This window comes from Podarcis erhardii (assembly GCF_964252035.2).
Source record: "Podarcis erhardii genome assembly, chromosome: 18".
Classification (NCBI taxonomy): domain Eukaryota; kingdom Metazoa; phylum Chordata; class Lepidosauria; order Squamata; family Lacertidae; genus Podarcis; species Podarcis erhardii.
This window is the reverse complement of record NC_138516.1, coordinates 3771477-3794630: the sequence shown is the minus strand read 5'-3', so window position 1 is coordinate 3794630 and position 23154 is coordinate 3771477. Positions and strand designations below refer to the sequence as shown.

The 23154-nt window shown below is 44.7% G+C and overlaps 1 protein-coding gene across 3 annotated transcripts in view; it reads right to left on the bottom strand.

Annotated features, from left to right (window-relative positions):
• KDM4B (lysine demethylase 4B) overlaps positions 1-23154 on the bottom strand; it is a 186542-nt gene that overhangs the window by 66876 nt on the left and 96512 nt on the right. The window lies entirely within an intron of this gene.

The following is a 23154-nucleotide window of genomic DNA, read 5'->3' as shown; positions in this document are numbered from 1 at the left end:
AGAAGGGGAAGGCTCTCCCTTGCCAGGCTCCCCTTCCTTTGCTGGAGGATTGTCCCCTCCTCCCATTTTCTCATTTCAGAGAAAGAGTTCAGGGCACCACCTTCTGCTCTGCAGTGAAAAACAAGCAATAATAACCCACCAGCGCCAAACAGGGAGAGAATATTTATGGCCGGGCGATTTCCAGCAAACCCAATTCGCTTAATGAAAAATAGCAGAGGACAGAAAGAAAGATCCCAGAATGTAATTTGGCTACGGAGCTGCAGACTACAGATGGTGCCCGTGTTTCAGGTTCCTAGCTGGGCTGCAGCTCTCCCCAGAGCCTCCATCAGCAGTAGCTTAAGGGATTTGTATCGAACAGCTTTCCAATAGCCCCCCCCCCCACACACAAAGTAATTAAAAAAGGCACCTGAGTGTGTTCCCAGGGAGGGAAGGGAGGCAAGGCACTCACTTGGAGAAGCAGGGTGCTAGTCTACTGTGGTCTAAGCTGCAATAAAGCTGCATCAACAAACCCACTATTGCCCTGCCTGACTCATATGGATCACAGTGGGAACTATCTGCAAAGAGATAGCACAGGCCAAAGTTGGCCCCTGCAATGCATAGAGAGGACAGGTAACGCAGCTGTGCAACTGAGTCCATACATTTCAATAGCTTACAACTAGGGTGTGGGGTGTGCAGAGAGGGGGGAAAAACTCTTCTATCAAAGTTTCCCTGTCGGTCTCTTGGAGAAGATTCTTAATCGCCATGGGTTGTTCTCTCACTACAAAAAATTAACATTTCCTTTTCCCGGACTACAAAAATAGAGGTCATTTCCAAGCATCAATGAAAGAAGTGGTTAAGAACCCTTTGCCTGTGGTTTGATTAATACAGGAGTAAGCCAGGCAATGGAGCCAAAGTTGCCCTTGATCCATTCAAAAAGCTGGTTGGCAAATAATATTGAACAGGCACCATATTTTGAACTGAGCAAGGCCTGAAGGGCATTCATCAAAGCACAGGCAAGGGGACATTGAACAGTTTCCTCCCCAGTTTTTATTAAAGGATTTTCATAGTTAACAAGGGTACATACAATGATTCTGTTTTCAGTTCATAGAGTTCTTTCTATAGGTCAGTTATGTTCAGTGTGAGACACTGCTGTCACAGACATTGTAAGGTTGGAACAACAGAGGCTCAGGCAGAACACCGTCCCTTATTGTGCCTCTTAAGGCATGAGCAAAGAGCTCCTTTTCTTGGAGAAAGAGGTCATAGCTCAGTGGTAGAGCCCCAGGTCAGTGAAAACAATGGACATGTAGTCTGGTTTTCTACAGGGCAGCTCTCCATCATGCAAATAGCTACTCTGTCCTGCCCTTTATTTCCTTCTTCACCTCTTATCTCCAGTCCTCCACAGGCAAATTCTGACACCCACCTGAACATGAGTGGACCTTGCGTGCAGCCAGACTGGAAAACAAGCTTCAAGTTGCTATTCCAAAGGGGTAGCTTTGCCAACAGCAGACTCTGGTGGCATTTTAAAGACATTTGCTACGAAAGCTTAACATAGTTAAATTGTAAGCAAATCTTGGTGGCATATAAAATTTGCCTAGAAACAGTAACGCAACACACCCCTGAGAAACTGAAGATACGCTCTCATGGTTTGACTAACATGATTCTGCTTGAGAGAAGGAAGGGGGGCGGAGTGTACCTCCCGGATACAAAATGTTTCTGTCACTCCCAAAGGGAAGGATCCCTCTGGGAGTACTTAATCCCAGCGTAGATTCTCTCGCTGCAACTGGTGTTATTAATGCAGGCACACCCCATGAAGGCTCCAGGAGAAAAGGGGGAACGGGGAGTCCTCAGACAGCATCACCCAGAGTTGCTTTACTGTCACTTGGCCGCAACCTCTCTCTCTGGTTCTCCCTCCCCCAGTCTCTCTGCAATGCCTCAGCTCAACAGCAGGCACATTTCCTTCTCCCTCACCCACCTCTTTACATGCACAAATCTACCATGATGTATGTTTATACTTCAATTTTAATATTATTTTATTGCTTTCACACTGGTGTACATGAATAATTTACACCCGGGCTGGGTCCTCAGGGGCCTCTTTCTGCCCAGGCGGCGATATTTTCTCAGCCACTGTGCCGCATTGCTCCCACAAAAGCCTCTTGCCAAAAAGACGCGCGCACCCCCGCCCTGCATTCCAGCTCCAGCACAGCTGTGTAATCCTTTCTGGAGCAGTGAGCAGCCTGGTGCAGCAGCAAATCAGAGCGCTGCTGACAGATATAAAGGGACTGGGGAACTATTTTCTTTTTCCTTCACTGCACCAGGACCCTAAGCCAAGCTTATGTCTCCGCTTTTTGCTTTGGCACTGTTAACACCTTCACTTGAAGTTCATTAACAAAACTGACACCTGACCTGATGATCTGAATAAGGAATATGGGTTGTTCTCTCACTACAAAAAAGGAACATTTCCCTTTCCCTGACTACAAAAATAAACACTGAAGCAGTTGCGTTTGTATCCCTGCTGTGACACTTTAGCAAAGGCAGGTTGCCTGGTGGGAAAATGCTGTGATTACTAAGAACCAAACTGTACATTAAAAGGGGAAAAAAGTATTAAGAGCTCCCATCACAGAATGTGTGTGGGGAGGGGGGAACCCCATGATTTAATGCTTCCTCATGTTAAAAACAAATAAACAAGACTATACCTGGCAGAAGAGGCTGAAATCATCAGCTTCTGATACGCTTTCTACTGAAAGGGTGGGGCGTTTCCGTATCAGGGCTCCCAACCTCCACTGCTAAATTTCAGAAGGACTATATACCATGGGCTGCTTCTTAACAAGTGGATTGCACTGGCTTCATCTCTGAAATGAACCTCAACACTCACATTTGTGTTTTCCGAAATTCATGAAGCTCAAAGTTCAGAATAAAGAGTGATGGATTGCTAAAACATATAAACCGGAGTTGAAACATTGTTTACTGGGATGAAACAGAACACAAATCAGTTTCCAGTTATGATAACACTTGCTCTGTCTGGTTATGAAAACAACATTGGAAATTTCAATAGTATTATATAAGAACAAAATCCACATTTATTGCCATTATAGGGATGTTTATTTCCTGAGCTTTTTCTCTAAAAGTATGAATTTATTTAGGGTTTTTTTCCTGACTGATACATAAGTTTCTAAAGTCTTACTGTTATTTACTGCAATATTGATGGTTTCTGTTTTCAACTTTTTGTTTATTCTCCCCTAACTGGCAAAAAGATACACTTAGGCACCTTAGGCTGTGGCCACACCTCTAATTACAAATATGTATGTGTTAGTACAACAGAAACAGTTATACTTTTACAATTTTATAAACATACAAGAAAGCACAACCCTGCCCCTTGCAAATTTTCTTGCTCCTCCTACCCCCCAAATCCAATTTTCCCTCCGAGTTTCAAGGTTTCAGGGTAGAAATTCAATACCTGTGGAATTGGGAGTGTCATCTAGAAAATAAACTATTGTGATGGAGAAAGGTAAAAGACAAGCTAATCCATAAATAATGCTTGATGAGTGGTATTTGGAGTGGTACCTATTGGATCTGCACCTGTACAAGATTCAGATTCAGAATCCTCTAGGTCAGGGATCAGAAACCAGTGGCCCTCCAGATGTTGCTGGACTACAATTCCTATCATCCTGCCTGGGGCTGAGTTCCTGGAATGTCGTTTGAAAACTGCCGGTTTTAACATGTTTTGACTGGCCTTTTCACTGCAAAAGCCTAACGCCACCCCTCTTCTGGAATTTCCTCGGTTTCTAACACACAATGGCCAGGCCAGTCATACTGCAGCCTCTTGCCAATCAATTTTCAATGTATTTCCTCCCCATGACCTCTAATTGTAGCAATCAACGTGCTGGCGTTTCAAGCCCAGTGATCCAACACATATGCTCCCCATTACCCTTTCTCTGGAAAGAAAGGTGCTTGTTCTCAAAAAGGTTTTTTTAACAATGCCATTCCTTTTTAAGAGAGAAAATTAAAACAAACTGGGACACAAAGAATGCTTGAACGGTTCTCTCAAATACCGGCAGAACCCTAGATCCCTCAAAAGAATCGCAAGCTATTGCTTAAAATATTAAGTGGCCAATAGAAAGATAAAAATAAAAAATGATTGGAAACTCTGCTCCCCAGAGGTCTGTGTAGCACAGTTGATGGACTCTGAAGCTCTTTTCCACTATAATCCACCTGAGGATAATGCAGGACTTCCAAATAGCTAAATTAGCGAGCAAGGTGCTTTCTAGTTTTAAATCAGGAACCAATAAAAGAAAATGAGGCTTCTGAAGATAGGCCTGTTTGGTTCTGGAGAGCTTTCTGTAACAAAGAGCTAAGCCCCTTTCACCCCTTGCAGTTGGGAAGCACTACAGATGTGGATGAAGGGCTGCAATATTAGCCAGGTGATGTGCCAAGAGAGCACAGAGAGGGGCAATGGTTGGGGTTTGGTTGGAAAAGACACTGGAATCAGGCCCAATCAGTGAAGTTGGCTTTGAGACTCTTTCAAATGAAAATCCTCCCCCTTCTTTTGGTGGGCATCTCTTTAGGTTCCCGTAGGGATTTTTTGAAACTGGATTCTATTCAAACGCGATTCCTTAGAGCCACCCTTAGGATTCCGCCCTCGGTAGCGGGTGCGGTCATGAGATTAGAGGTCGGCTGGCAAGCTCTGCGGTTCGTGGCCTTGAAGACGAAGCTCTGGCTATGGCTCAAGCTCTGTTTTAAATCAGTGGGTGTTGCCCCCTTGATATTGAGGGATGATTTTCAATCATCGTGGGAAAGGGAGGTCATTAATGAGGTTCAATCCTGTGGATTGTCTCACCTTTACTTTGAGTCTATGACGTACAATCAAGCTAGAGATGTGATCTCCCGGAGACTGAGTGATATTGCCAGACAAGAGGACATAGCCCAGGTAAAACCTGGGATGTTCCTAGGGGACCAGATTTATCGGACCATACTAGCCCCCTACCTTGCAGAAATCCACTATGTGGAATACCGCAGACTTCTTACAGTGGCTAGATTAAATGTTCTTGACTCTGCAATATTGTGGGGAAGGTACAGGGGAGTACCATACGCCCAGAGAACCTGTCATTGTGCTATCGGTGTGGTTGAGTCCACCGGACACATTCTCTTGACTTGCCCTTCTTATGCAGAGCTTAGACAAAACCTTATAGACCCACTCCTATGTCAACTTAGCTTCCTATCTCGAGAAAACCAGGTTTTACACTTGCTGAATAATGTCACTAGAGCTATACCTTTCTTGGTGGCCAAATTTCTTTTTTTAGTCTTTAAGCGTCGCAAGACCATAATTGACTGTATTGACATGGGGCTATCTGTTTAGCCCTTTTAGTGTTGGCTAAGCTCTAAAATCTTCTTGGATGTTTTAACTGTGTATTGACATATGTATTTGTTGTTTTTTTCTGACTGACGGTCGAATAAAAGGTTGATGATGATGACACTGGAAGCTTAGGAAGGAGGCAGCAGAAAGGTTCAAAGCTGGATAGGCAATCAGATGGTGAATGCAGTCAACTACCCACTCCCAGTAACTCTCTGCACCAGTCACTTGTTGCAGTGCTCCAACTGTAAGATGCCTGTTTCAATTATGTCTTGTCGCCCACCTGAGTGGCCCAACACTACCTCTGACCTTGTGATTCTAACCATGCTGCCTTCCTATGCCTAGAGCAACCACTCATCTTCATCAATCAAGCCACCATGCAATGTAGGAAGCAGAACCTCTTGACTTCCACTCCAGGGCTAAAACTAGGAGCTGCCAAGCTGCTTTTCTGGTTCTGCACCTAGGTTAAGTCCACTGCCACATGAATCCCATCTAGAACACCCCTTCTGTAAGCAACTCTTTCTCCAACTATGACACTCCAACAGGCCTGGGTCCAGAGCAGGATCTAATATTCTGCAAGCAGCAAGCAACTGCCTCTGACTCCTGTCTGTCCAGAGGTCTGTGTGGCCTGCCTGGTAGATCTCCCATTCTGAGCATGGCAAGTGTGAAGAAGGGCCCTGATCTGCCCACCATTTCTCTAAGTGAGGCTATCAGGTATCTCCTGCCAGGCCTCTTCATATGCAAAACAGGTACTTAAGAGGTCTACCTGAGGAAAGGGACCAGAAAGAACCAATACTTCCCCTACCCACCCACCAAAAAAGAAGAAGAATGGGGTGAGACTTTAAAAAATCAAGCTGTTTCTTGCAGCTTGTTCTCCTCCCAACATAAAGGTATCCAGTTCCCTTTCCAGAACCAGGATTTCCTATGAAGCTGCCAGGCTTTGCTGATTCTTTGCGAGTGAACTTAAACAATTAGTGTAGTGAATAGATTAGGATTAGTTCAATTTTAGAGCCAGTGTCCAGGTTTATTTTGTATTCTGTTTGGACTTTCTGCCTGCTTTCCCCCAATCTTTAGTCCTAATAAGGTTTCTTAATTTGCCTGTTGAAGTGTGGAGGTTTGCAAGCCTCAGAGTTTTAGAATCCCCACATGCACAGATGCTTGGCATTCAGGCTACTGGGAGTTTAGGACTGGAGTTGTAAGTGACTAGCATGTTCTTATGAGGTCTGGGAGAGCCTCAAATACAGTGCAGGCGTCACTCAAGTAAGCCACAAAGGTGCAGGTTGAACTTAAGGAGTGCTGGAGCACAGGCTCAGAACCATTTTAAAAGTAATTCACTAGTGCATCCCAGATTCCCTCCCATCTGGGTTAGAGGAGTAAATGGGGGGAGGCAGGAACTACTGGAGAGTAAGGTCTGCTGGCAGCACTGCAGGGCTGTTGTGTTGCAGTTGAACAACATAGGAGTGTGTGAGCGACTCTCTTGGGGATCGCTCCTTCATCAAGTTCCTTGGGAAATAAGTAGCAATCAACAGCACCGAAGTCTATCTTGTGAGGGATTTCTTTGGGCCATACCAGAAAGGCCCCCAAAACCAGATCCTGGGGTTTACACCCCAAACTCATGGTATAACTGCATAATACTCCACTTCTTTTTTCCCCTCCTTCTACCTCCCTCCTGCCCCACTCCCCCCCCAAAATTTTTTGGGGTGAAATTTGTCCTGGTTCTTCACCCCCAGAAATGCTTCAGAATGACAAGGTCATCAGAAGCAGCCTCTGTAACTAAGGCGGCTGTACGCTTGTCACATCAAAAAATGACAGATGAAAACACACAAAAGTACAGCTACAGTGTTCGGGGACTCTGGGATCTAATCAAGCATCTTTGCATCTCTCACCATTTTCCTCTCTCATTTGGTGCCCAGGCTGCCATGCCGAAGAGCCAAGGAACAGCGTGGCTGTCACCAAGCATCCCAGGAGAGTGTCAGATCAAAGAGCAGAATATTCATAAGCCAGCTCTCCCAGGACCAGCTCGTGAGTTAAGAGGAAAGTGAGGGGGGAAGAAAATAGCAAGCATTCCAAGGTTGACTGTTTGCTTCCAGTTACAGGGCATCAAAGACCCAACAGCAGCAACTAATTGACTTCTGGAAAATAAAATGAATGACAGTTCACTGGCAGCAGGCTTTGGGCAGACTTCATCAACTTCTTGGATTCACTGGCCCGGGATGTTATGATGGCCACTAGCCTATGTAGCTTTAAGGACATGCTTTTGTTTTGTTTTGTTGCAAGTTGCCTGAAAGGCAGGGTAAGGAACACAAGCAATAATTCAGAGAGAGATGAAACAGCTATCAACCATGGTAGCTAAGAACAGAATGTCCATGTTTAAAAAGACAAGTTATCCATCATTATCAGATGCTGGGGACAAACCATAAGAGACATCCGCCTGTCACCACCCTGCCTGTGAGCTTCCCTGGAACTTCGGACCAGCCACTCTCACAGAAAGTGCTGCAAGGATCTTTGTTCTGCTTTAGCACAGCAATACAGGTCAAGAGGTGTGATCTTCAGGGGGATGTTACAATACCTACTGGGGGAGGTCAAACACACTAATAGGGGTATTATTAAATTTTACTGGGTCATTTCCTATTTATTTATATAATTCATATCCCACACTGTCAACAACAACAAAAAGTTAGTCCCTGGGTGCCTAACAAAGTAGTAAGAAAAAAGAGTAACAATTACCATAAATATTATCACTGATACAAACATATTAATATAAAGCATGTGAATTAATAGAGCAAATTAAAAGCAACAAACTAAAGCGACAACAGTCCATTCAAATACAAAGAAAAACAAACTGCTCTGCGTTGAAAATGCTTACATTAGTAATTCTTAGAAGCCTGAGGGAAATGGTGTTGCCTGGCATGTATATTATAGCAATGAGGCCTTAAGACAGACATTGTGGCGGCGACATTCCAAATGCCAGGAGCCACCACAGAAAAGTCTCTCTCGCTCTCTGCTTGCTACTGGTGACGCTCCAAAAATGGTTAGATTCAAATTCCCATCGCCTCTGACCATTAGCCTGGAGTCCAACAAACATCTGCATGGCCACACATTTTCCATTCTTGGTGCAGGGCTTTAAAGATTAAGACTAATGCTTTGAATTGAGCTCAGAAACTCACTGTGAGCCAATAGGGTTGTTTCAACTTCAGCAAGATCTTTGCTCAGTGCCATTTAGCAACCTAGTTGCAGTGATCTCGACCAGCTTCAGTTTCTGAACTACAGTGGTACCTCGGGTTACGTGCTTAATTCGTTCCGGAGGTCCGTACTTAATCTGAAACTGTTCTTAACCTGAAGCACCACTTTAGCTAATGGGGCCTCCTGCTGCCGCCGTAGCACAATTTCTGTTCTCATCCTGAAGCAAAGTTCTTAACCTGAAGCACTATTTCTGGGTTAGCGGAGTTTGTAACCTGAAGCATATGTAACCTGAAGCGTATGAAACCCGAGGTACCACTTTATCTTCAAAGACAGCCCCACATAGAGCGCATAATAATAACCTAACGCAAAGCTACCAGGTCATGAGTGATGGTGGCTAAGTTCTCTATACCCAGAAGGGTCCTCAAGCAGCAAGAAGCCTTCTGTCAGGACACGGATCAGAATCTTAACCCCTTTAAAAACCACTGTCAGGCTTGGAAAGAAGGCCAGTGTAGCAAGTGCACGAAGTGTCGCCCTTGGTCTTCAAAATCAGAACAGAAATCCCAGCTCTGCTGTGGAGTCTCTGAGTGGCCTATGGGCCAAGCCTCACAAACCTTCTCACACCTCTTCCCCATGTGTAAAATTGAGAGGAGACTTTAGGCAAGCTTAATGTGGTAAGAGTATATGCGGATGCTCTCCAGTTGCAATGAAATAAGCTGCTAGTCAGATTCTGATCACTGCACCAGCAGACCAACCTCAAAACACTGAAGTAAGGCTCGTATTACACAAACATAACATTTTTTGCAGTTTCATACTACTACTTGCCAAAATGCCCCATCCTCAGCTGGTATTTGCTGGTGAAGCAAATATTATTTCCTCTTTTAAAAATCTATGGCACCCCGTTGCACCCTACGCTGATGTTAAATAAAACTATGAAGCTGGCCAAGCCAATGAATGGTTTGTCTCCTGTCTTGAGGTACCTGCAGCTGGGGCCCCAAAGCCCACTGCCAAGCTTCTTCAAAAACATGTGTGTGCACATGCAGTAGTTCAAAACAAAACCATGACTCACAGCTGCTGATGCCCCAATGTATTGTGAGCAGGAGAAAAAATATGTAAGATGCAGAAGAAAATTAGGTCTGAGGACAGGCATGATGTGGCTGAGGATAAACATGACTGATAGGCAGTCAACCCCCCCCCAAAAAAGGTGTAGATAAACTTTTCTCTATAGAGCCCCAAAGCTAGGCATAGGCAAACTCTGCCCTCCAGATGTTTTGGGACTACAACTCCCATCATCCCTAGCTAAGAGGACCAGTGGTCAGGGATGATGGGAATTGCAGTCTCAAAACATCTGGAGGGCTGAGTTTGCCTATGCCTGCCCAAAGCCCTCCCTCTACCCTTCAAGCTTTCCAAAATCTGCAAAGATCCAAAAAATCCAGTCCACCAGCAACCAAGGGAGCTCCTTCCCCCACATCTGCCTCTCAAGAAAGGGTAGAAGAAAGGCACAAATTCTCATCAAGGTTTTATCGTGTCCCCCGGATATGTTAAATTATCTTTTATGCCTGCTAATAATCGTCCATGTAATGAGTGAAATTAAGGAAAATGGCTCATTTTTATTTAAAAAATAAGTAATAACATAGCATAAAAATGTAAAGCAAAGCCCAGTTCTATATCTCTTGTACAGAAGGTGGATCCTCTTCTCAACAATAAACCATTAAGCCAAAAGCTGAATGCTATCTGCTCAGCAGTGCGTGGAATGTTAACATAAAACCTCATTTATTGCCGTGTAGAAACAGATCAGATTAAAGATAAGTTTAAAGAGCTGCTACTATGACTCCCCTTACTGTGGGCTATGTGGAAGGGTAAAGTATTTTTCAAATTGTTTTTTAAAAACTGGTGAGTAACGCTGCAATCACATAGGAAGCTGGTCACCTTTCATGCCCCGCATGCAGTGAGGACAGCTATTATCACTCTTTGTGCTAGATTAAGGGCAAGTGTCATCCTATTCTGGAATTATAAAATCAAACTGCATTGTGGGGTGCAGGGATGCACATGTCAACCCCACTCCTTCCACCCGTGACCTTGTGCTATGCACTTTGGGCTCCCCGATGCGGGAACATGCTTAGAAAATACCCCTAAACTTTGCCGTTCAACACAGCAAGGAGGGAGGGGGCATGCACAACTTTTTACAGCAACTGAACTGGGCTTGTGTGGCAAACATATCCCCCATGGATGGATGTTTTACACAACTGGCTGCTCACATTGACGGTATGTATGCAGCCTGGCTTCAGAGAGGAAGCAGAAGGTGCCTCCTAGGCCAACCCTTCGGATTGGGGTTATCCTGAGGTTTGGAGTATGTTGTCAGCTATATGCTGATGACACTCAGCTCCATTTCTCCTTCACATCTGCAGGTGAGGCAGTGGAAGTGCTGGACCAATGTCTTGCCTCGATAATGGACTGGATGAGAGCCAACAAACTGAAGCTCAGTCCAGATAAGACTGGGGCACTGTTAGTGGGTGGTTCCCTAGACCAGATGGGTGGGAGGTCGCCTGCTCTTGATGGGATTACGCTTCCTCTGAAGGAGCAGGTTTGTAGCTTGGGGGTACACAAGAGGTCTGGAGGGTGGCAACATGAGAATGGGGCCTTTTCTGCAATGGGTCATCATCTGTGGAATGCTCTCCCCAGACTGATTCCTCCGGTGCCTTCATTATATACCCTTTGGTGCCAGCAAAAACATTCATCTTCAACCAGGCCTTTGGTTGATTTGACTGACATCCTATGCCCTTTTAAAATGTGTTGGGGGGTTATTGGGTTGCTGTTGTTATTTTGATTGCACACTTTGTGGTTTTATATTCTGATTATATCCTGTGAACTGCCCTGAGACCTGTGAGTATAGTAAAAGGTAAAGGTACCCCTGCCCGTACGGGCCAGTCGTGACCGACTCTAGGGTTGCGCGCTCATCTCGCTCAAGAGGCCGGGAGCCGGCGCCGTCCGAAGACACTTCCGGGTCACGTGGCCAGCGTGACAAAGCTGCAACTGGTGAGCCAGCACCAGTGCCGCACTCGGAAACACCGTTTACCTTCCCACTATAAAGCAGTACCTATTTATCTACTTGCACTTAGGGGTGCTTTCGAACTGCTAGGTGGGCAGGAGCTGGTGGCATATAAATTCAAGAAGAAGAAGAAGAAGAAGAAGAAGAAGAAGAAGAAGAAGAAGAGGAGGAGGAGGAGGAGGAGGAGGAAGAAGACTTTCTCCAATGAGTCTTCTTTCTTATGGATGGAATGGGATGGAGGGGGGAACCTTGCTGTTCTGGACCACCAGATGAGCAGGAGTAGGGAGAAGCATGCCAACAGTTTCCCACATATATAATAAGAAGAAATTGTGCAACCAGCAACAAAAGAAAGCCACAGAACTTCATTATACACCTTTAGGCACCAGGCAAAAACGTTCCTCTTCAACCAGGCCTTTGGCTGATTAACATTCTATACCCTTTTAAATGTGATTGTGGGAGGAGAAGGGGGGTTATTGTTTTGTGATGTACTTGTATGTATTATGCATATTGTGTTCTTATCTTGTGAACTGCCAGTATACAAATTTTATTATTATTATTAACAACAGCAACTAGCCCATATTTAGGGACCTAGACTTCCTTGACTGATCAGCATTCTTTTTCTGTAGGCAGTCAATCTCACTCCTCTGCACACATACATTAAGTACACGCGTTGTCAAAGCACATATTTAAAAGGGTCGTGTTAGAAGATGACAAGTATCGACCATAGGTTCATCAAGGGTTAAATTATCTTTTTCATATAAAAAATATGGAAAATTGAAAAGATGATGTGTACATTGCCAGCAGGTAGCCAATGGCTTGCGCTGAAGAAGATGAGCCCTAACCACCCCATTTCTGGTGTAATTACCACCACTGCGGCAAGTCTTGACAACATACTGGCTCATTAGAAAATCTGCTGGAAACAACAGAGTGCTTCATAAACAAAGCGATTAGACAGGGTTTTCTGTGAGCTCCCTCGATCCATAGCTGTAGGGCCCACACCCCCAATAGTCTTCTTCATTTGCTCCTGCAGTGCTGAGCACTGGTATTTAGGAGAAAACATGGGTGGGCAAGAGGAGAGAAAGCATGGGCTGAAAATGCCTATCTCGCAAAGCTTAGCATTGTTCTCTCAAGCCCTGTATCGAACCTTGCGCTTCTGCTTATGGTGGGCATGTGAGAACAGCTACAAGGGGAAGGTCAGTCCTCCATGGGAGTTGGCATTCACAGCAGAATTCTACTAAATCAGAGTAAATGACAGAGCACGACAGAAGTAAATGTTGCCTCATGTTGTAAACGGCAAGTGGAAATTCTTTTTCTGGAGATCACTTGGTTCAAGCCCAAGAGTACTGACTAGCTCCTTCTTGGAGTTGTTTTCTAGGTTCTGGTTTACTGTGGAAGGCTCACTTAAGGAATGAACCATAGTTTGGTTTGAGGAAGCCATGATGAGGAGCATAAGACAAGATGCTGGCAAAGTACCCTTGAATACAAGGGGTTTATTGATTTTTTGTTACTCAAGATGAGTCTTAAATAAGTAAACAAATTGGATTAAAGAATTGGATTAAGGAAATATTAAACTGCAGGATTATGGTATTTAACATTTGTCTGTTTTCAGACTGAAGCAGCCATTTTTCTTGGGTAAACATTTTTGTTTGCTAAAAGGAAACATACTCCTCCCAGGAAAAGCCTGGCAAAAACCACATGGTTCTTAGGCCTTTTTCGTCCTGTTGTTCTCCTAATTCCAGTGTATCCTTTTTGTCTGAGTATCTTGCAATAGAAAACAGTAGACCTTCCTACAGCAAGTCAGATAGACATGGGCCTTTTAGTCTCATGTAGATTAGGCAGTTGTTATTAATTTATGAAAAGAAACCAGAGTTTATTGTTTGGTTGGTGACTGGTTACTTTGCCAAGGGCAGCCAGTGTTCTTAAAGAGAGTTTTGTGCCTCTGCCTTTATATTATTTTCAAATTCATAACCGTTTATTCAGTAAGCCCTACTGAATTAAATGGAATGCAGTTCAAAGTTATCCTGCATAGACACAGCCAAAAATTCTGCTAATTCTAGATCTAGAAGCCCAAGCAGCCCAGTGTATAGACAGCTGAATCTCCTTGCAGGTCAAGACAGGGAGTTGTAGCTCAGTCTCCTCAGTAAAGACCACCTGCATATTGGTAAAATGTTTTCTTTTTAGAAAGGCACTTGGACTATGAACCATACTGCCTTGTATGAACTGTTTCTGGATTTGTTTTAGTTTTTTAATGGCTGCTGTATTCTGGCATTTTCTGCTGCTGTTCTGTTGTTAAATCATAAGGATTGCTTTAAATTGTTACTTTATGGTTTTTTTCCTTGTTCTTAGCTGCCTTGAACACTCTGGAGGCAAAGTGGGAGAATACTGTTTCAGGGCTGCTTAAAAAAATAAATAAATCACATGTGCTGGATTCCACTAGTACTTTACCTAGTCCAGCATCTCATTTTCAGGGGACCAAGCAGACACTTCTGGGAAGTCTACAGACAGAAACAACTTCCAAGCAAGTGCTTGAATTAAGCCTTGGGTCCTCTGTGGATGACCACAGAGCAGGGCCACAGCATACCGCAAATCTGTTTTCAAAGAATTCAAGCTTTCATTTCCAAGCCAAGGCCACCTGGGACTAAAGGCAAAATTTTCTGACACAATCCTTCTAAGGAGTCATGAATTTGGGAACCCTAAAATATCCAACCCCCTCTGTTCCCTGACAGCCCTGCTTCAGCGCATGCATTAAATTAAACAACTGTCTAGTTTGTACAGTACTTTATAAATCTATAGGGAATGATGCCTGCTGGGTGCATCTTCAGTCACTGATTTGCAGGCAGAAGCTTCATTTCCTGCTATCAGTGCACAGAATTCACCAGACTGCTGGAAGACACAGCTACTTTTCAATGATGACTCACGGGAAAGGTACAAATTCTGCTCGATGGAGACCCATTGAAATGCTGAGCAGCAGTAATATTGGATACAGTCCAATGTGTCTCAACCACCCCGGCATCATGATCTGAAGCACAAACTCTGAAAATTCCAATGGCGCTGTTGGCATTATAGGGGCAGAGGTCGGGCAGGACTACCCGGGTGCAGCTGCAAAGATCACCAGCTTCACTACTTGGTCTTTTCTCAATTGAAATTCATTGTCTTTCAATATCCACTCAAGCCCAATCCCCACATATCCTACTTGGGAAATGCAAGGCCGTTTCACTCCACGGTATTACCTCCCCCTACCCCCAATCTTCCATTATCTGAAATACTGCACTGCGATTCCCCCGCTCTCCTCCATCCAGTGGTACTCAAGACAAAATGATGGAAAAGACAAAGAGCAAAGTGCTGGCAGCAGATGTGATTAAAAGTCTTCAATTTAAAATTTTGTAATTATACAGAGGCTGACAACACATAATCAGGATTTCTGAATCCTTTCTGCTTTCATGCAACTGTCACTGGTGACCGGAGCAGCCATGGGCCAATGCCTCAGCTTTATGGGTTAGATTTATACAGCTGTTTAGCATTAGTTATACTACTAGTCTATCAGGAAGGAGATGTGGAATCACAGAGTTCGAAGGGGCCCTGAGGATCATCTCGTCCAAGGCCTGCAATGCAGTAATATGCGGTTGTAAGGGGACCAAACCTGCAACCTTGGCATTATCAGCACCATGCTCTAACCCACTGAGCTATCCAGGCTGATTTCAGTGAAGCTTTCTGACATGCTAATTTTTCCATCTGCAAAAAACCTGTCTGCTCCCCAACAGTGGAAGAGTCGAATGCACAGCTCCCCCTTCCCTGCCCCCAAGTGATACAATCAAGGGGGGGGGGAATACTGCTCATTTCTGATTAATATATTGACTTTATTCGTTCCAAACTGTGGCCTTCTGGCAAATAGTCAGCGATGATGATAGATAATACTTTATTCGGCTATAAGCCCACAAGGTAAAACAAATCAATAAATAAAATAGCATTTTACATTCTAAAATATCAACTAAAATATTTCAACGCATAATCTCCTTCACATTACTTACAATCTCTAGATGTACCGTATTATGGCCTTGAAGATAAAGATGTTGCATAGAGTTTACTAGATTTTTAATAGTCATGCGGCATTCCATGAAGTCTTTTATATGAAAGAACTGAAATCAGAAGTATGATGAAAGTTTGGTGTTTGGCTGTATTCACTGTGGAACTTGGCCCACCTACTCTCTAACCATCATCTGGTTGTACAGCCTAAATTTCCACTGAAAGCCAAGCAGCAGCAAGCACACCAGCAGGGCTCCTCATATCACCATATGTACTGTAACAAGACCAGGGCTTCAACAGGAGGGGCAGCCACAGCAACAGCTTATATGAAGAACATTACTTTACAGACTGTGACCTGTTCATAAACCTTTTTGAGCTAGTACTAGTCTGGTGCAAAATTACTGCTGTCAACCAGAACCCAGTAGGGTCTTGGGGGCACACATGGAGCAGCACACAAACAGCATCTACAGGCACACGAGCACATTATCCAGCCTAGAAATGTACACGGCAGGCCCTGCTTGAAGCTCAGCTCTGTGTGCACAATGGAAGTGCTTGCTCAGAGCAATTATTGTTACTTCCTCTCCTCCCTCTCATCTTACAAGTATCACTGGCCCGATCACACCAATTTCAGCGGACAAGACAGCTGACGATAACCGCCAGCTAGATTGCTAACAAAGGGGGAGAGGGAAGAGAAGCAGCAAGAATTGTTTTGTGGATTGAGAGCCTTGAGGGAAGGGGGAAAGGAGCTTGGAAACAAGAGGTCAGGCTAAACAGCCAAATGATTTAAACAGAGGCAGGAGCAGGATTGCAAATGGAGAACATGCTTCTCGGCTGTAGTGACATCAGTTTAATGCACACATTTATCACTTGCAAGGAAGCGCACAGAGAGGGTTCTTCAATTTACCCTTCTGACTCTCTGAAGCCACACACACACACACACACACACACACACACCCCTGTGCACATCTACCCTCAGATACCCGCAAAACATTTCTACTGAGCAAGTCCAGGAATGATTCCCCAGGCCACAAGAAGAAAAAGAGAGACAGACAACTTGTTTCTCCCCAAAGCGAGTTTGCTGCAAAACAATAAAGATGTGTTACAATTGCACTGGTAATCATTTCCAAGGACTCCTGCAGAGTTCCTAGTCACCAGCGAGGAAAAGTCACAAGAGCAGAGATGACTGGAAGGACAGAAAAGACAACTGGGGTCTCAGAGCAGGGGTGGAGGGGAGGAGACAGGTTTTTTACCCACCAGCGTGAACAATTGCAGCCATATTCTCTATTTAGCCAGACCACTATTGACACTGGCCCCAGCCAGGATGGGCAAAAGGTTCTCTAGTTCAGCCTCCTAGAGGGTCTGCCCAGAGTTCTCTCCTGCACACCAGCTCCTCTCCTCCACAGACCAGCCAGGACAGAGGCAAAAGGGGAAAAGCAGCCGGAGTTATGTAAGAAGAAGAGGGCTCTGCCCAAAGTCTTCATTACTATTCAAACTAAAGGAGAGGCTAGAGCCCTTTGGGCATAAAGGAGTGAGTGGGTGAAAAATGTAACATGGAGGGGTGCATGTTTTCCATCATGGGATATTGGGATCTGTTAGTGGAAAGGGATCCTCAAGGAGAGGACAGAAAGTATGTTATCTGCCCTGTCAGAGGATATGTACTGACCACAATTGTCTGCATAAAGATGATGATACTTTTTGTTTGTGTGAATGTAGCCTAAAACTATGAATGAGGTGTGGGGCAGAGACTGCAAGGACTAGTCTTCATTTAGCTATAGTTATGGACTGACCATAATTAGCAGGCATTCCATGCACATGGCTTTCAGGGTTATCCCTTGCACCTAACCCAAAGAAGAGCCTAAATGCTGCAGAACTGGCTTTATGATAAGGAAAGAAAAATCATGGGGTAGTCCTATAGCTGTCACCCCCACCTTTTTTGAAGCTAGACAGACTTTGAGCTGGCACCTCCCAAAAGATGAGCAATTTCCCATTGGTGGGCAGAGAATAAGTCATGGAGAGACTAAGCCGCAGGCAAGTCGTTCTTCAGTTAACTCTTTACCACAGCCACAGAACACACGCCACCTTCAGCCCTATAAATCAGATTGCTAGCGAGGCAGAGAAGAGAGAGATCATGGCAATCTGAATACCTACAGATTCAACTGGGTCAGGAGCAGGTACTTTACATTCCAGAAGAGCAGTCTCATCTCCCCACTCTCAGGAACCTGCCTGGGTAATCACTCAAAGCAAGCAAACTGATTAACCAAACAGGGAGAAGCAAGCCATCTTTGGAAGCAGCAGAACCAATCTGTGAAATGTACTATGTGAAACAATTAATGTTTAAAAAGAAAGAAAAGGTGGGGGGGACTGCTGAGTATTAGCATAGTCCTTTCCCCTTGTTAAAACTGCCTTGAACGCTGAATTTACAATATCTAGGGCTCTGTGCTCTCTTCCACAGGCTCAGCCACTAATTCCACACTTTGGAATAAGTGCTAAATTGCTTCATTTATTCTGACTGCAGTTATAGGTATTTTGCACAACCTTGCATTTTCGGCAAGGAACTGGGGTAGAATACAGAATAATATCAAAGAGCCCTATATGTCTGTGGGTGGGGGCAACCGCATAAATAACTCCACAGAAGTGTCGACTGCAAACAGATAATTCCAACAGAAGTATTCAAATGCCTTACTTGCACATTGCACTGCACATATGCTTCTGTAAGACACTGGACAGTCTCTCTAAGTGAAGAATTGGCAGTCAAGCCCAAGCTCCTTACTCTGCAGCACTGTACCAGCCTGCCCAAAGAGACCGACTATCTGCTGTCCTTGAGCACCACAAACACAGCTGGTCAGATGAAGGTACTACAACTTATTAGCTGCAGTTGTGAAAAATGGGTTTGAAGATTCCTTTGACCTTGTCAGCGTGAGTGGCTAAGGCAAATATTATGGGGTGTTGGTGGCGAGAGCTTCTATGAAGGGGCCAGAGGGCCTTTGTGGGATGCCTCTACTTATGCTAGCAAGAAGGGGGATTTTCTAACCTGCCATGACTAAAATGAATAAGCAGACTGTCAAACTCCATGATCTACTGCCCTGAGGGGCGAGGGGGTGTGTGTGAGATAATCAAACCTCAATTGGATTTGACCTGGTTCTTTAAAGCACCCGGCTCTGACCTAACTGCTCAGTCTAGGCAGCTCATCTCTAGAAATAGACCAAGCTGCTCTGCCATCTTTCAGCCCAGGGAATGTCCTGTTTCACCTCCTCACTGTGTGGCAACCAGTCTCCTGTCTTGACACAGGCTCCAAAAAGAAGATTCCTTGAACCCAACGTACATACTCGTACTTCACAACTTCATCACCAACTAGCCTCCATATTGCAAAGTACTTCATAAAGCTAGTACTTCAACCCCTAACTAGCCCTCCAATCATGGCCCACCAGTAATTTTGGTTGCCGTCTGCTGATATTTTGGGGAGAACTCCTGCCTGCCAATATGGGACTGCATCTTTTGATGGAGTAGATTTTGGCCCTGGGCCTCCAGTTCCTGGCCCCTACCTGGCAACACTGGGGTCCAAGTGTGAACCTGCTCCGATGAGATTGCTAAAGGGGGTCCATTGTATTAAAGTGAGTTTGAGGCCAAAATACCTGATTGCAATCACATGGCTCTAAAGGAGGGGTAGCCAAAGCGATACTCTCTAGAAGTTGTTGGACTGCAACTCCCATTATCCTCAGCTAGCATGGCCAAAGGCTAGGGATGATTAAAGTTGGAATCCAACAATGTATTGAGGGCACCACATCTGCTACCCCTGCCCTAAATGAATCTATCACTTGAGCAACCCACAGACTAGCCTGGGAACAGACTGGAATGTGTTAGAAACAAGACAAGCCCCTGTGTTGGAGAATGGAAAAAGCTCAAACAGAGATCAGTGATGGAAAGCTTGTCAAAGATGTGAGGTGGGGGTTGGGAAGAGATGAATGCTACTTGTGTGCAGCTGATCAAAATGGGAGACAGGCAACAAGAGGAGGAAATTGACCCCATTTTGTATTGAAATAGATAATTTTAAGGCTTCTTAGGAGCAAATGGGAGATAAAAATGAAGCCGTGAAAATATAAGACTGAGGTAGCACAGATGTTATCATCTCCCACAGCCTGCTACTATTAATGTAATAGGGAGCCTAAGAAATTGCTCTCATCCACCAATTTCCAGTCAAGGTTTGTCAAAGAAATAGAAAGCCTGACATGCACAGCAAGGAAGGGGGGTGGTGGGGATATAATGCATAAGTGTTTCCATAAGAAAATTGCTGCTTCAGCAAACACCTTTAAAGAGAGACTGGGGGGGGGGGCGGCGGCTCTGGGTTGGGCAACCTTATAAATGCTGACTATGAAAATGAGGCAGCAGGATCCCATCATACCCTACCATGGACATACAGCACACCTGAAGAAGGGCTGTAGCTCAACCACAAAGCACACACTTAGCATGCAGAAGATGGTCCTAGATTCACCAAAATCCCGGGGAGCCACTGCCAGTAGATAATACTGAGCTGGGCAGTCTGATTCAGTAGAATGGGGGATTTTAACCACAGTCTCTCTGATCCAAGACTATCACCCTCCCATATAATGCAGTTTGCACAACAAAAGAACAGAAAGAACTGACGAGTTGCCAACGTAACTGGTTTCAAGTCAACATTACACGCACTGAGTACATCTTTGCCTTTAAAGATGCCCAGGGTGTCACTGCAATCCACATCAGAACAATAAGCAATGAATAAACGGACCAGAACAAGTCCTGTGTCATTGGGAAGGATGCCTGCTGCACAAGGCAGGGTGTACCAAAGCAGCTTGTTCAAAGGAAATTATGTTTGGAGGCTGAGCCACAGTAACTATACCCCCATGCACTAGACAGAGCAGGCAGCTTGGAAACATGTTTTCATTAAGTGCTGCTGCAGGAGGTGGGAAACACAATACTTCCTGGTTGGAGTTATGTCACAGCTCTTGAAAGGTGTGCTTTAATTTAACACTATTAACAAATTCCACCATAGCCTTGTCTCATTTAAGGCTACAGCCACTGTATATTTAAAGACATCAGGATTTCCTCCTTGTGACCTGTGAACCTTAGTCAGTGAACCTCTTGTTTTTAAGCTTATTGTATCTCCCACTGCATTTTTAACTATTTCAATGACTTCTCCATAGTGTGCCAGAAAGGAACCAGACTGCAAACCTGAGGCTCTTGGGACTATGACAGCAGCAACAACACAGACATATGCTGGCACAAAGGACAGGGCTGCACAAATATTTGAGAGTTTCTTAGCAGGGGATTCATACACGTAATTCATGCCCCCTGGTGTCAAACAGTATCATTAACATGGATTAGAATTGGACTTTCAGAGCAGTAAGATGGCGGCCACCATGGGATGCTGAGCTGCTGAGAAACAGCACCGCTGACTGGACTGACTGAGTGGCCCCTGCATTGCTGCCACCTCCACCGCTGCTGCTGAGAAAGGGTTCAGAGAGGAGCCAGGAGAACAACGGGCGATCACGCCTCCCTGGGTGACTCTGGCCACAAGGAGGGCCTACTGACCATCTGCCAGTGAACAGAGACCCCAGAGTTGGGAGACCTAGTCGGGGGGTGGGCAGCCTGTCTTCAGTTGGCAGGGAAAAACGCCAGCCGTGAAAGAAACAAAGCAAGCATCAAGGCAGAAATTGGTGGTGCACAGGAGAGAAGCCTATCCTGACCCCACTCTTGGAGTTGTCTGTCCCTGAGACTGCCGCCATTGCCTCAACCCTCAGGCAGCCGAGCCCGGCGAGCTCCCTGCTGTGAAGTGGACTACTCCCAGATTTGTGCATTCATGACCCAGTAGAAGTAACCCTAAAAATAGGAGAGGAAACACAAACCACCCCATCATGGTCCTTTTAGCCCCCAAAGAGTTGTGGGGGGTTGTCAATGTAGGGCACTGTTCAAGAATGACAGATCAAAAAAGGAGTCCCTTAAACTCCTCCTTTTATCCTTCTGAAAAGGTATAAGCAAGTGTCACCAGCTGCTTGCCTGCTGACCCTGAGGGCTATCAGTTTCCTATGTTGGCATTCTATCAAGATTTGGGGAAGTCACAAAAGGGGAGTGGTATCCTTAAAATCTGAGGCAAGGACTTCTTTTTAAGGTGTACAAAACTCCAAGGTTAAGTGCATTTTAATCTGTACAGTCCTTCCCTTCAGGGGAATATCCAATGTCAAATGCATCTACATTAAAAACAGCAATGTTTAAATAAGCACAGCTGCCTTCAACTTACAACTTCCACTATGCTCCCAGTTGAGAGAATCTAAAAGTCAGGTACATCTTTATGCAGTTACATTTGACCTCGAATATTGCCCTGAAATACATCTCAAAACACACTGGGATCTTGACTACTGTCTGGGAGATAGATAGATTGAACACCTGATCTTAGTTACAGTTCAACAGTGCATAGCTAGGTTCTGGAACTAGCCTGACCAACTGTGGCACAAGAAACACAGAAAAGCACACAGAGAGGTTGTCAAGTCGTAAGACACATGCACACAGCTAATAGAGGGGAGACAAAATGATTTCAAAATTAAAAAACCAACAACCTAGAAAAGATTATTCAAATGGAAGAAAATGGACTGGGGAGATGGGGAGGTGGAAGAGAAGAGAAGCAGCGTCTCAACACTATCAGTGTTGTGGCATTATCGCTGCATGACAGACTCTGTAATGAGCAATCCACAAGCAGTCAAGTAACACTTGGATTTGAAGTAATGCAAAAATAAAATTAAGCACAGAGGAAGCAGCAAGACGCTACCTGTTACTTACAAAGCCATCCTTGCTGTGTGAGCAGGGATTCTGTCAGGGTTCCCACTGCTGTATGCTGAAAGGATGGGGGAGTGAGAATTCAATTCTAAGAGTCAGGAATCAGAGACAGCCAGGAAGGCAGAGAGACAGGCAATCACACTCAACAGAAACCAACACTGAAGAACCAAGAAAAACCCCTCAAGACGAAAAAGGAGAAAGCCCTGTTACAAACCACTTTACAAGTGACTGGCTGAGGGAGCATTTGCAGGTGGCTCAAGGGCTGGTTTCATCCTAGAAGTAAGACAAGACGAGGTCTGAGCAAGAGACTTTGGCCTATTGGTCACAATCTACATTCTTGAACTGAACACTCTCAATGCAATCTGAACCTGCTGCTGAATGTTTTGTGAAGCACTTTTTGTAATTTGCAAACAACACAAATGTTTTCATGTCTGTTATCTACAGGGTGAATGCAAAGAAGCATGCTAGCTATTGAATATGTAAATTGATAAAAACAGAGTGGCCTTTTGATTCTGCACACTGAACAGCTTTGTGCAGTTCGAAAACTCGTATGCTACTCTATGAGAACAATTTGGCCAATAAAAGCTATTGGTTTCTCTCTTTGAATTCTACCCTATGGGTCTAAAACATCTTTTACTGCCTACTGCAATGACTTCTCATTGAAGCATGGCATCAATTGGTGACAAGGTTGGAAATATAAATACACACACACAAGGCAGAGGGCGTGACTAGGAAGTAGGAGAAGAGGAGTAACCAGAGGGACTGATGCCCA